Source organism: Nilaparvata lugens, chromosome 6 (genome assembly GCF_014356525.2).
Source record: "Nilaparvata lugens isolate BPH chromosome 6, ASM1435652v1, whole genome shotgun sequence".
NCBI classification, from domain to species: domain Eukaryota; kingdom Metazoa; phylum Arthropoda; class Insecta; order Hemiptera; family Delphacidae; genus Nilaparvata; species Nilaparvata lugens.
This window is the reverse complement of record NC_052509.1, coordinates 34,246,945-34,260,133: the sequence shown is the minus strand read 5'-3', so window position 1 is coordinate 34,260,133 and position 13,189 is coordinate 34,246,945. Positions and strand designations below refer to the sequence as shown.

The following is a 13,189-nucleotide window of genomic DNA, read 5'->3' as shown; positions in this document are numbered from 1 at the left end:
AAAACAATACTATTGTTATAATAAAAATATTATCATTATTATTTAAAATATTTATCAATTAACAAAACAATATTAATGGGGTTAAGTGGTATCAGGTAGAAAGCAATAATAGAAACAGATGTTCCTTTTTTAATTTCGACCATATGATTTTGTGATTTTTTATGAAATCGTATGTACCATTGATGAAATTTGAACATTAATTTTGAAAAATCTAGAAGGAAAATTGAAATTTGGACTTCCAGGTGCACGAGATTGATATTTTTAGAATCTATGTGCAAAATTTGGAGATCTAAATCATTCCCGTTTTTCCAGTATGCAATCCACAAGTTGACATGTTTTGATGCGAACAAACACAACCCTACTCTCTCTTATTATATAGAAGAAGAATAAAACTTCATTCATTCATGTCGATCCATTTCTTGCCGGATAATATTTCTCGTGAGATCAGCGGATTGAATGCAATAGTTCAACAGCTGAGGCATAATTTTGTCTCGCTCCCACACACGCACTCGCTCACTCACATCCATTATCGACAGACGACAAAATTTTCAGTTGATTTTTCAAGGATGAATTATCCTTTCAATGTCCTTCAGCGAGTTATCCCAGGAATGAGACCTAGTGCAATCGAATTTATCATAAACCTACTTTGTTCCAAATTTTGAAATTCCGTAAGAATCGTTAAAGCCGTTACAGACATATAAACAAAAATTGCTCGCTTAATATTATAGGATAGGAAGTAAAAAAACGAAGATCTAAAGTTCCACGGCCCATTAGATCGTGTGAAAACATCGAGACAGTGAGAGCTTCAATTTTGCAATCTCCAAGGTGTTCAGCACGCAAAAATGCGTCAGCCCTTGGACTTTCTGATCGGTCTGTGAGGCTGACACGAAGACCTTCATTTCCATTCATACAAGATGGATATAATTTTTAAAATGGCTGTTTTTAAGGAATACTTCTCAGAATGCCTCATCTCAATCAAAACTCAATTAGAGACGTTTTCCAATGGCCGGCTCGATCTCCTGATTTGCCCTCATGTTTTTTTTTTGGGAATCCCATGTCTATATGAACCATCCGAAGACAATCCAAGATTTGTAGAACGACAACATACAGTTGGTAATTAATAGAATTATGCCTGCAATACTTGAGAAGGTGATATCAAATATTAGAAAGATACTGGTGTGAGGAACGTCACCTCTATTATATACTCTTCAAAATGACATGAAACAAAACTTTAAATACATAGTTACATTTTGAAAATAGAATAAAACTTTTCTGACTCTTACAATGCGTTTTATAAAGTTTTGAAAAAAGCAAGTTACGATGCCGCACTCTGTATTATATTTTGTCACCACATCAAATTTTGATGTATGCAGAAGTCTTCAGAATATTCTATAGCATTTATTTGGAATTTCGTAGATTCATTTCTTATCTTGTTAGCTCATTTATATTATGCAATATTTTCCTTTTCTTGCATCGTTCTATCGCAAAAGACGTGAAAATTCAATCGAAGTATTAACAAGTTTGTTGAATCTCGTGGATGAAGCTGTAGCGTTTTCAACAATAGTATGAAGGTTGATCTTAAATGCCACCTAGCCTATTTTGTGTATTCTAATTAGTTACTATCAAAAGTTTTAGTGATAAACAGTATACAGGTGGGTATGGATTAAATAATAATAATAATGATTAATGTATCAGTTTTAGATATATATCATTCGTTGTAATTGTTTTCACAACGTTGAAAGATTCATCAAACGTTCGCCCAATGTTTTCTCTATTTTAAATGTTGGAATAAGAATTTCAAAGTTTCTTTCATGATTTATACTCTAGTCAACTATTTATCTAAAGTTATCACGATTTCGAATGTGTATTTTATTAACCTCAGTCCAAGCTCAACAATACAAACAGTAAATAATTCAGAAACTTTCAGAAAAAGAATACATCAAAAAATTATCATGCAAATTTATATTTTTAAATAATAGAAAATATTACAATTCTACTTGAAAATTTCTATTCTAGAAAAAAATTATCTTGTCTTAGACTCTTCATTCTTTGTTTGTACAAACACATCATTGAAAAATTTAGCGAATCTTAAACTTTTTCTCTCCAGAATGCAGATAAAATATCACTGTCCGAAATAAGGCTAGAATAATGGAGTGTATGAAATCAGGCCTTTTAGAAAAGTTCAATCTATAGATAATATAAGAATCTCATGAGAGATTCACGATAAATCATTTCTGACTCAATAATATTTTCAGAAACTGAAGAATGGCATGAATGCAATGCCGAATCGTTCTCTCGCCTCAAAAAATCCAAATGCGTCTTTAATGTTTGCAAGACTTCCTCACTCGGTGAGTTAAAGTTTCAATTCATGTTATATTTCTGCTTCATACATTTTTACTCAAGCGAGTATTTGCATTATGAATGAATACTATATGTTTGCATTGTAAATCTGTACATAGATACTGTAGATAGTAGGGCATGTTTCTCGTATTCAAGTCGTAGCAAAGAAAACTATTGTCATTCTACGTAGGCCTATATTTAATAACTGGTTCATTGGTTGGATAAAAATTATAAAAAATAGCATTAAGCAGTGTAGGCCTAATTTGAAAGTTACAGATATGGTTTAATGAGGAGATGCTTAGTTTTTCGGTAGGGTGGCAGGTGGAAGTTGAAACAAGCCAACTGCGCATGCCTGACTGCTGTAGGCCTATTACTACTAGGTGAGGCAGTCGAACTGCTCTATTTTATGTATTAAAATAAAATTCACAGAAAATATTTACAAACCATATATTCCAACAAATTGTAAAAACAAATGAAAATTTTGGTTTCATACAGATACTTTTACAGATGCAGATGCTGTTTTTTTAATATTATACTCCAGTAAGGTGACGACCATCATTTTTCAAGTCCCACACTGAAATTCTCACTAACACGCCGTAATACCTCTGGTGTTATTGGGCGAAGTTCTTGTGTTATCTGCATTTTGAAGTCCTGTATTGTTGCTGGATGAGTCTCAGAAACCTTTGACTTGCGGTATTCCCATAATAATAGATGACTCAAGCTTATGGGGTGATGAATGAGTAGCCCCCCCCATTCCTACTCATCAAGCTGTTCAGAAAATGATCTCTAATAGGTCAGTATTCATACTCTGGCTGTATAACTAGTTGCCCTTGTCATCTTGGTAAAAATAAGTGTTTTCATTCTCATGAAATCGTCAAAGTTCAGGAGTGAGAAAGTTGTTCAGCATTTGAACATAGCTAGCTGATGATACTGCTCTGACATCGCACACCAAACAGTCTCTTTGGCTGAATAGAGAGGCCTTTCATAGGGTTCTTGAGGATTTTGAATAGCCCAAAACCGAAAATGTTGTCTACTCACGTATTAGTGAGAATTTCAGTGAGAAGCTCAAACAATGTGTGCAAATGATCACAATTTATCTGTATGAAACCAAAACTTTCATTTGTGCTCTTACAATTTGTTGGAATAGATTTGAAAATATTTTCGGTGAATTTTATTTTCATACCTAAGATAGTTTGACTACCCCACCTTGCATAATTAAAAATTTACTGCGTGCTAGGATCTTGATAGTCCAGTCACCAGTCACTAGTAAAAAAGGACAGTTTGGGACATGTTCAATTCTGAAAATGCTAAGTTTGTCTTCCAATTCTGGAGTATTGGTCAGCTTGAATACAAAAAGTTGGCTTTCTAATCTTAGAGCTTTTTACAGGGTAACCCAAAAACCTCGGATTTTCTGTTCCTTTTCCAGTTTTCTGCTATTTTTGCTGAATCAAGTCATCGGGCAGAGAAAATCACTAACGCCTTATTTAGATAATAAACCTTCAAATAAAATGTAACTATGTAATGAGTAGTTTGTGATTCCAGGCTATGTACTATGTATACTAACACCCTGCGAAAATTCAGCTTTCCCTTAATCAGTTGTGCAAAATCCTGTTTTTTTTTGTCTTGATAGATTGGGCTATTAGGAAAATATTGGACAGTTAAGATTTTTCCGAACCGCCTTGATGAGTCGAGAAGAAAGAGTTGTAGAACGAGATCAGATCATCGTGTCAAAAGTTATGAGTTTTTACATCTTTTATCCCTGAGGTGTGCTTATGCATGCCTATCCACTAGGAAATGCTGAAATCAAGTGCATCTAACGGGTGATTCTGATCGAACATGATCTCAGAAACCTATATCATTGTGCAAAATCTCAATGTGAGGACAGTGAAGTTGATGATGGTGGTTGAAGCTAAAAATTGTTTTTTTCGAAATACAAGGAACATTGTTATCAGGTGTATCTGGAAATCTATCTGACAAAAACAGTTTACTTGGTCTCAGGTTATAGAGCACAAAATTACGAACGCCCAGAGGAATTTTCAATCATAAATTCAAATTGTGTAATTTAAATTGGAAGATATAGTCAATTAAAAACGAGAATTCTCATAAATTTATTTTTTCCGAAAATTTGGCTCGTTTAAAAAAATTGAACTTATGAGTCAATGGAGATAGCGAGCTGAGTTTTCATTTTATTCGAATGTTTATCATCTAAAAAAGGCGTTTGTGATTTTTTCCATCTGATGGCTCGATTTGCCGAAAATTGCAGAAAACTGGAAAAGGAACCAAGAATCTTAGGTTTCTGGGACACTCTGTAAAAAGCTTCAGGGCTGGATGTTGAACTTTTTCTAATCAATCTGTCCAATACCACAGAATAATTGCACGAAAAAATAGGGTATTCGGAGTTTTTTCCAGCAGAAAGTACCTGGAAATTTTGCATGGAGAAATGGTTCTGGACTTCTTTTATGTATCCAAATAATATATAAAAAATCAGAACTACAATATTTATTGCAATCACACCCCTTTTTCATATCACTATATTGACTGGACTAAATAGTAAAAAAAGTGTTTCATGAAGATAATTCAATTTTGCATTCAATAAATTTTCAACTGAATGAAATTCAGTGAAATTATTTGCAGTTGTAATAGTTTAATGACATCCTTATTATTTATTTGCAGCTAATAAGAGCCCTCACTACAAGATCTCAATAAAGTTATTAATATTTGCTTCTCAATAACGCCAGTTTTGAAAAATCATTTCATGGATTTGGTGTACGAGGAGAAAGATAACTTTTGTGTCTTGTTTTTTAAAATAAATTCAGTTGATAATATTGTTTTCTGTTCTGATAGATAAATAATTAATAAATGGATATCTTTTGTAGGAACTCTGTCAAGGATTACTGGATGAAATATGACTATGTACGGATTGAACTATCTCTCATATTCAAAAATTATTTACTCAGAAGCTGATTATCTTTCATCATTTTTTTATCCATATCGTGTTTTTAGTATCGAAGTGAATTATTTTTGATTTACCAATGATTGCGTATATATTCTGATGGGCGTAACTTCATATTCGTACTCTGAATTCTTGAAAAAGTATTCACATTATAATTTCTATGGTGCTTCGTTGATACGGTGCTAAAGTGTTCTGTAATATCTGATTATTATTGAAAGTAATTATTACTCAATTTTTATCAATGATTTAGTCTCTATCAGTTGATTTCAGTTCTTATTTATTATGAAATTCTTCACATTTATAAAGCTGCGGCACTTTGATCTCTCGTTTTGTGTTTTTATTAGATTTTATTCGTTGTTATGAATCGTTTATTTTTTTATCTACCATTTTTTAATTAAGATTGTTGAAACTAGTTCTTATGTCACTTTTATATTCGTATGCTTTTTTCTCGGTTCCGAGAAAATTATGTTGGCATTCGTTTTTTTTACAATTATATTCATGTAATAAATATACAGGCTTATCATAAAAGAATGATGCGGTTTCGACCTTTGTAAGAAAAACAGAATTTCTTACAGTTAATGTAGTTTATTTATCTAATCTGTCGTCTAAAACATTTTTTACATAGTTAATATATCTGAATATGGGCGTCTTTAGTTGCTTGACAAATGTCCAAAAGATAATCAACTTCTCTCTAACATTCCTTCGGTTATGGTTGTCATTGCTTCTTTGATCCTGTTTTTTAAGTAGTTCAGGTCGCAACGAACAATGGCTTCGATGTAATACCACAAGATGTGTACTCCTTGGAGCCCACAGCATAGATCCTGGCCGGCCTATCCATTGATCTACAAATTTCTCGTTCAAAGCGTCCGTGACCAATTCACTGAATTGTGGGGGAACACCATCCTGTTGGAAATGAAGTTCGAGTTCATTGAACCTATTAATGTTTTCGAGTCCATCTAGCTGAGGAAAGCAATAATAGATTAGCATGTCGAGATACACAACTCTATTGATGTTTTAGCAAAGAAGGAAGGCCCTTTCACGGGAATATTCATCATACCACACCAAACATTTACTTTGGGCGAATTACGTTGTTTGTCAACAATTTGGTTTTTCAGAGCCCCATATTCGTGAATTGTGTCTGTTAGCAAATCCACTCACATGAAAAGTAGCTAAGTCTGTAAAAATTATATCATCTAAAAATGATTAGTTTTCACTTATCCTGTCCAACATTTCAACAGCAAAATTGTAACGGCTTACACCATCATCGAGTTTTAATCTTACAGTATCTGGTTTTTATTAGCGTGTAATTTGTGTTCTTTATGTAAATCTTTGTGAACCGCTGTTTTTGGAATGCCTAATTAAACACTTCGACGAGGGATGGACCAGGACTGTAATTGCCGATTGTCCAATTAGTTGAATTGTTTCGGCTGGTACACTTGGTCTGTCGGTTGATTTCCGTTTCTAAACTGTTTCAGTTCCTTCAAATTGTTACCAGCGTTTTATGTTTTTATTGTGCGATGGATCTCTTCCAAATTCACGTCGGAACGCACGTTGAACTAAGATTACGGATTCAGCCATCACAAACCACACTTTGCTTTATCTTAGAGAACATAGTACAAAAACTTATGTTGAGGTTATAATAGTGAGGTCCATGATATAATGGCAGTGAAGAAATGTAGGAGAATATTGTTGCCGATTCTCTGCCTTGTCATTGCCTTTTATAGAATATAGCTGATACCGGTAGGCCTATATCTGATGAAATATTAACTGTTCATTCTTGATGAAAATGATCAATTTCGATTTTATTCGTCAAGAAAATATATTTCTCAATGATTTAATAATACACTTTTATAATTATGCTTGGATATTTTGTCAATTAATTATATTTCTACATTGTTGAAAAACGAACTGACAACGTTGCGGAGGTAGAAAAGGTTAGCGCAATCTGCTTTGCCGGATGATAGACAAGGATAGAGACACTAATGTCAATTAAATACTGCCATTATATGGCTATTATTCTTTCACTATACTGTAGTATTAATCAAATACTGACATAATAACGTTTTCACATTGGTATTGCTATCCTTTCTATCATTCGACAAAGCAGAAGCCTATTTAACAATGTAGAAATATAATTTATTAAGAAAATATTTAATCTCAATTATATTATAAAAATGTATTATATATTTAATCATTGAAGAATATTTTTCATGAATTATATAATATAAATTCATTTTTCTTATAAAAAATGAACATCAGATATACCGGTGTCAGCTATCCTCTATAGAAGGCAGTGGCAAGGCAGAGAATCGGCATCGCTGTTCTATCTTTCTCGACTGCCATTATAACGTGAGCCTCACTATAGAACAGCTTATAAATAAAATTTTGGGTTGGAGGCTTTCAGAGATACGAATATTACATTTAAAATTTTCCTTCAATCTTCCTACGAATTACTGAAACCGTACTATTATTTTTATTATAACTCTGTATAATGAATGATGTATGGTATATCTGCTGATTACCTTTGCTCTAAGATTGATTAATTCTAAACACTAAGTGTAGAACAAGTCTTTAGTTCTAAGTCCAAGTTGAGATTTAATAATCGTGATTCATTAAATTTAACCGCTGTAAAATACTCATCGTATTTTCCGTTTCGTTTATTGTTCTCGTAGCATGAATTTCGTTTGATGACGACGTTTCACGACTCTTGAATTGAATAAACGTACGTCAATCGGTTCTAAAACACATTAGAAATAAATAATAGTATATTCTTAAATCATTTAATTGTTCGAAGTTTAAGAATGCTCCTAGTACTCAAACATTTTAAAAATGCAGGATCTCTTGATTAAATAATATATAAAACCTTTTTGTGTAGGCCAACAGTAATAACTAAACACCCAAAGCAAAAACTTATGGAAGTTTGTTTGAATTTAAGCACTTTATAGAGTAAAAATTGATTGGCTATCCTGAATGTTATAGGGTTGATGAAAAGAATGGAAACAGCTGAATATTTGTTTCACAAGGGAACTTTGAAGTAGGTCTAATTGGGGATCCTATTTGAATAAGAAAATCTACTTTCTGTCAAATCAAAATTTTCCTACGCCATCTTGGAAACACCATTTTTAATCTAACTTCATTTTTTCAAATGGGAAGGTGCCATATAATACATAATTTCAATACAGAATATCAAGAGAAAACGAAAACCGCACATCCATACCTCGAACTTTTTTAAAGTTATTGACTTTAAAAGATACTAATAAATCGTACAAAAATGCAGATATATGAGTGCAAAAAAAATCTAAGAAAATTCAAACTATTAATTTATGCCTAATTAAAAAAAAAACAAATTTTTCAAGTATTAGTTAACACTTACAGTAGCATCTACTTACTTTGTATAGAAAAGAAAGATCTGTCAGATTTTTAATGTAATCATTTATTTCATTTTTGTATGATTTAATGGTATCTTTCAAATTTGAATAACTTTGAAACGGTATGAGATATCGATGTGTGGTTTTCGCCATTCTTGAAATTCTGTTTAGAAATCATGTATCATAGGGCCACCTTCCCATTTAAAAAAATGAAGCTGGATTCAAAATGGCGGACCAAAATTTTGATGTGACAGCAAAGTAGTTTTTCTGTTTGAAAAATCGAATAGGATCCCCAATCAGACCTATCGTCAAATACCCCTTTTAAAATAATATTTAGTGTTTCCATCATTTCCACAACTCTTTATATAACTTACAGAAAATTATGGTAACATTTTAATATTTCTTTTTCAATGATATTTTGACTGTAGGTACGGTACCATTGGGAATCTTATTTTAGTTTCAAAAATTTGGTCCTCCATTTTGAATCCAAATCTATTTGTTTAATAGGAAGGTAGTCATGGTCATAATTATAATACATTAATTCGATACAGAATTTCAAGAAAAAATGAATGGCGAAAACCACATATCGGTATTTCAAACCATTTAAAAGTTATTCACATTCAGAGATACTAATAAACCATACAAAAATGAAATAAATGATTACCTACATTGAAAATCTAAAGTATCAGATTTAACTTTTTATAAGAATTTAACAGAAAAGTTTGATCTGTCAGATTTTTAATCAAGTTATGTACTCCTTTTTTGTGTGCTCTATTAGTATATTCTAATTTGTATATCTTTGAAACGGTTAGAGAAATCGGTGTGCGGATTTCGCCATTCATTTTCTTTTGAAATTCTGTATCGAAATCATGTATCATATGGCCACATTCTCATTTAAAAAATTAAGTTTAATTCAAAATGGTGGTTTGAAGATGGAGGATCAAAGTTTTGAAGCGACAGAAAATATGTTTTTTCAATTCGAGAAGGATCCCCTATGAAACCCACTGTCAAATTATTCTTGTAAATGAAAAATGAAAGCAGTATCCATAATTTTTACCAACCCTTTATTATAAAATTGGTTGATTGGTAATTCTGAAATTACTAAACTTTTCATTCTTGATGATACCGGTATTCCTTGAATATGTTTACTTTACTTACTTACTTACTTTATTTACTTAATTAATAAATTTTCATGACCTTATTATTTTCTCATTTTCTATGGATCATAATCCATTACATCATTTATTTCTAGATCATTAAATTAGATTTCTTCTTAAAAACAAAAATCCGCTTTTTATTGGTTGCAGCAGGACCTCTTACATACCTAGTCTATAGGAGGTAGTAATAGGAGGTACTATTAATATAGATGTATGGGTTGCAGTAACCGTAATGCGAGGTCAGGACATGAAGGCGTTAGACGCCGCGTTGAACGCGCGTTGGCAAATTGTGATACCGTACACATGAGTGCGTTAACCGCGCGTTGACTTACAGCAGGCATCCTAGATACCGTAGATACAAGGCTAGGCGAAGAAGACAAAGACAATGGTGGGTTCATTTGTGACGCTATATCCAAAATTAAGGGAATACCCAAAAATTTTTCAACTACTTCCGTATGAGTATAAGTGCATTTGATGAACTATTATCTTTAGTCACTCATGACATATTATCTTATGAATATGTTGTGAGGGATGCAACTTCACCAGTAGAAAAACTCGTTGTAGAATTAGGTATTGTATTACAATATTATTTATTACAATTCATATTACCGTCATTCAAATATAAAAATGACAATATTTTTTACTAAATCTTTTCGAAAAAATCAGCCTTATTGACAAAGTAATGTTTTAAAACAGGTAATGTTGAAAAAGTAATGTTAAGGAATCATTAGATTCTTAAGATCACTTATCAGGGCTCAGATCAATTCACTACAAAAGCGCGCGTTCGGCTGAGTGCATGTATATATGTTCCAATGACCAATATAGTAATACGAAGCACGCTACAAACGCGGCGCTTGATTTGGAAACTACAAGCGCCGCGTTTTTCCGACGTTTATTCAAAACGTGCGCGTTGCATGTGTACGATCCCATTGTTCCTATGTTTGTGTCAAATGCGCGTTTGACAACCGAGCGTTAAACGCTGCGTTTAACGTCGTCATGTGTTCAGGGCCTAATCCGAGTTCAGCTGAATTGACTAAATTGATATTTGTAGATACAACTTACTTTACTTCATGTGGCTCTACAGTCCTGGGTGGACTTTGGCCTCCTCTACATAATGCCTCCAAACTTCTCTCTCCTGGGCTCTTCGTCGCCAGTCTGCCACTCCTAGCACCCGAAGATCGCCCAGGACGTCATTCAGCCATCTCCTCCTTGGTCTTCCTCTTCTCCTTGTCCCCATCATTATCTCATTCATCATCTTATCTTCAATCTTATCTTCAATGGGACTCTCTCTTCACCCATCCTTGCCACATGACCCAGACATTCTATACGTTTTGCCTTTATGGACCGTACAATGTTTTCTTGCCCAATGGCTCCATCAATCTCACTATTATACCTGGCTCTCCAATTTCCATCATCCCATTTTGGTCCCCGAATCCTTCTGAACATTTTTCTTTCAAATGAGCTCAGTGCTCTCTCATCCTTGCTCAAAATTGTCCATGTCTCCGATCCGTATGTCACAACCGGCTTTATTAACGTCCTGTACATTTTTTCTTTTTTTTTTCGAAATGAGTCTGCTCTTGAAAATTTTTTGGTTTTCATAATATGCACGGTTGCGCATCACGATCCTGTCATATATTTCATTACTCGTTCTATTATCACCAGATAGCATTACCCCAAGGTATTTGAACTCACTAACGCCTTCTATTTCACAACCATCTGATATTTTCAAGTTATTTACATGTCTCCTCTGCTCATTTGCTGACATTCTCATGTACTTTGTTTTTTCAATGTTTATTTCCAGACCCACACTTCCAGCCTCATCCCTCACTGTACAGAAAAGTTCTTTTAGATTCTCTTTATTTCTTGCAACTAACACAACATCGTCCGCATAGGTCAGAACCTGACACATTCTATTTACTATTGTGCCTCTCAGTCCCAGCTTCCGAATTACTGTTTCCAACACCAGATTGAAGAGTGTAGCTGAAAGTGCGTCTCCTTGCCTAACACCGGTTGTAACATTAAACGTCCGACTCATCTTGGTACCGATTTTAACTTGAGCCGTTGTGCCATCCATTGTCAAGTTTATGAGATTGATCAACTTTCTAGGGATTCCAAACTCAAGAAGGATTCTCATCATGCTGCCTCTCTTAACACTATCAAAAGCTTGGCGAAAGTCCACAAACAGCATATGCAGATCTGTGTTAAACTCAAAACACTTCTCCATAATCTGCTTCATTTTAAATATCTGATCTGTTGTACCTCTCCCTTGCCTGAAGCCGCACTGATGATCGCCAATTATTTCTTCAGCATACACCCCTAGTCGCCTCAACACCAGGGCAGAAAAAAGTTTGTATGACGTGCAGAGTAGCGTAATACCTCTGTAATTATTGCAATTCATGTTATCACCTTTTTTTAGTATGGGGCATATCACACCACTTGTCCACTCTTCAGGCATCTTCTCTTGCTCCCATATCCCATGTAGATACAAACCAACATTATAAATTCATATAGGTACAGACAAAAACGTATTAAAACAACATATAAATTCGGACATAACGATTTCAAACGCCTTGTATTTATTTATTCATATTCATTGAATAGTCTTTAGGTACGAATATTTCATTAGAATCATTTATTTAGACTGTTGATTGTAATAATTCTTAATATAATATTCATCTTTATTCATTTTATTATTCAATTACTTATTCATTATGAAGTTTAGATACACCATATTATTTAAAGCGATAAGTTACAAATAATCTTTTATCATTCATTAAAACACAACATTATAACATTGGGATCATGCTCAATCATTTGTAAGCTCATATCACGGTTTCATACGGAAAAATTGTTAAGGTACAATTTTCAGTATATTATTTTAGAATATTGGTAAAGTATATTGATTTAATAATCATATTCTAGAAGTATAGTATTTTTTTTTATGTAAGATACCAAATTATTAATTTCTTATCAGATGAGTATTTAGTACAAATTACTATATATTTTCTATTAATATTGGAATAATGATTTCTTTCCTGGAAGTGTGTCACGATGATTTTTGTATTTTTTATTATTTTTTTGAGGTGCTATTATACCTATTGTATTAATATTCATGGAATTTAGTTATTATTCAATCTTATGTGTATAAAAAGTCCTTCTACGTTAATGGTCCAATTTCTAATAGAATAATTAATCATAATAAAAAGGGCTTGTGACAATAACTAACATACTAAACTACTCACAAAATAGAGTTTATGAAAATGCATTATAAATGCTCTCCTTCAGGTCCACAAGTCCACAACATGCAGTTTATCATAGAGAAGAATATCTCTATTCTTATTTTATGATTTTATCCAAAAATTTTCTGTCTT

The 13,189-nt window shown here is 33.0% G+C and overlaps 1 protein-coding gene across 3 annotated transcripts in view; it reads left to right on the top strand.

Moving 5' to 3' along the window:
• Positions 1-6,915, top strand: part of LOC111054399 (transcriptional protein SWT1) — a 73,344-nt gene extending 66,429 nt beyond the window's left edge. For all 3 annotated transcript variants that reach the window (XR_005571612.1, XR_005571611.1, XR_005571610.1), the window contains 2 exons: positions 2,256-2,348; positions 5,217-6,915. The gene's annotated coding sequence lies outside the window, so the exon portion shown is untranslated. The remainder of the gene's footprint in view (positions 1-2,255; positions 2,349-5,216) is intronic.
• The last annotated feature ends 6,274 nt before the right edge of the window (positions 6,916-13,189 follow it).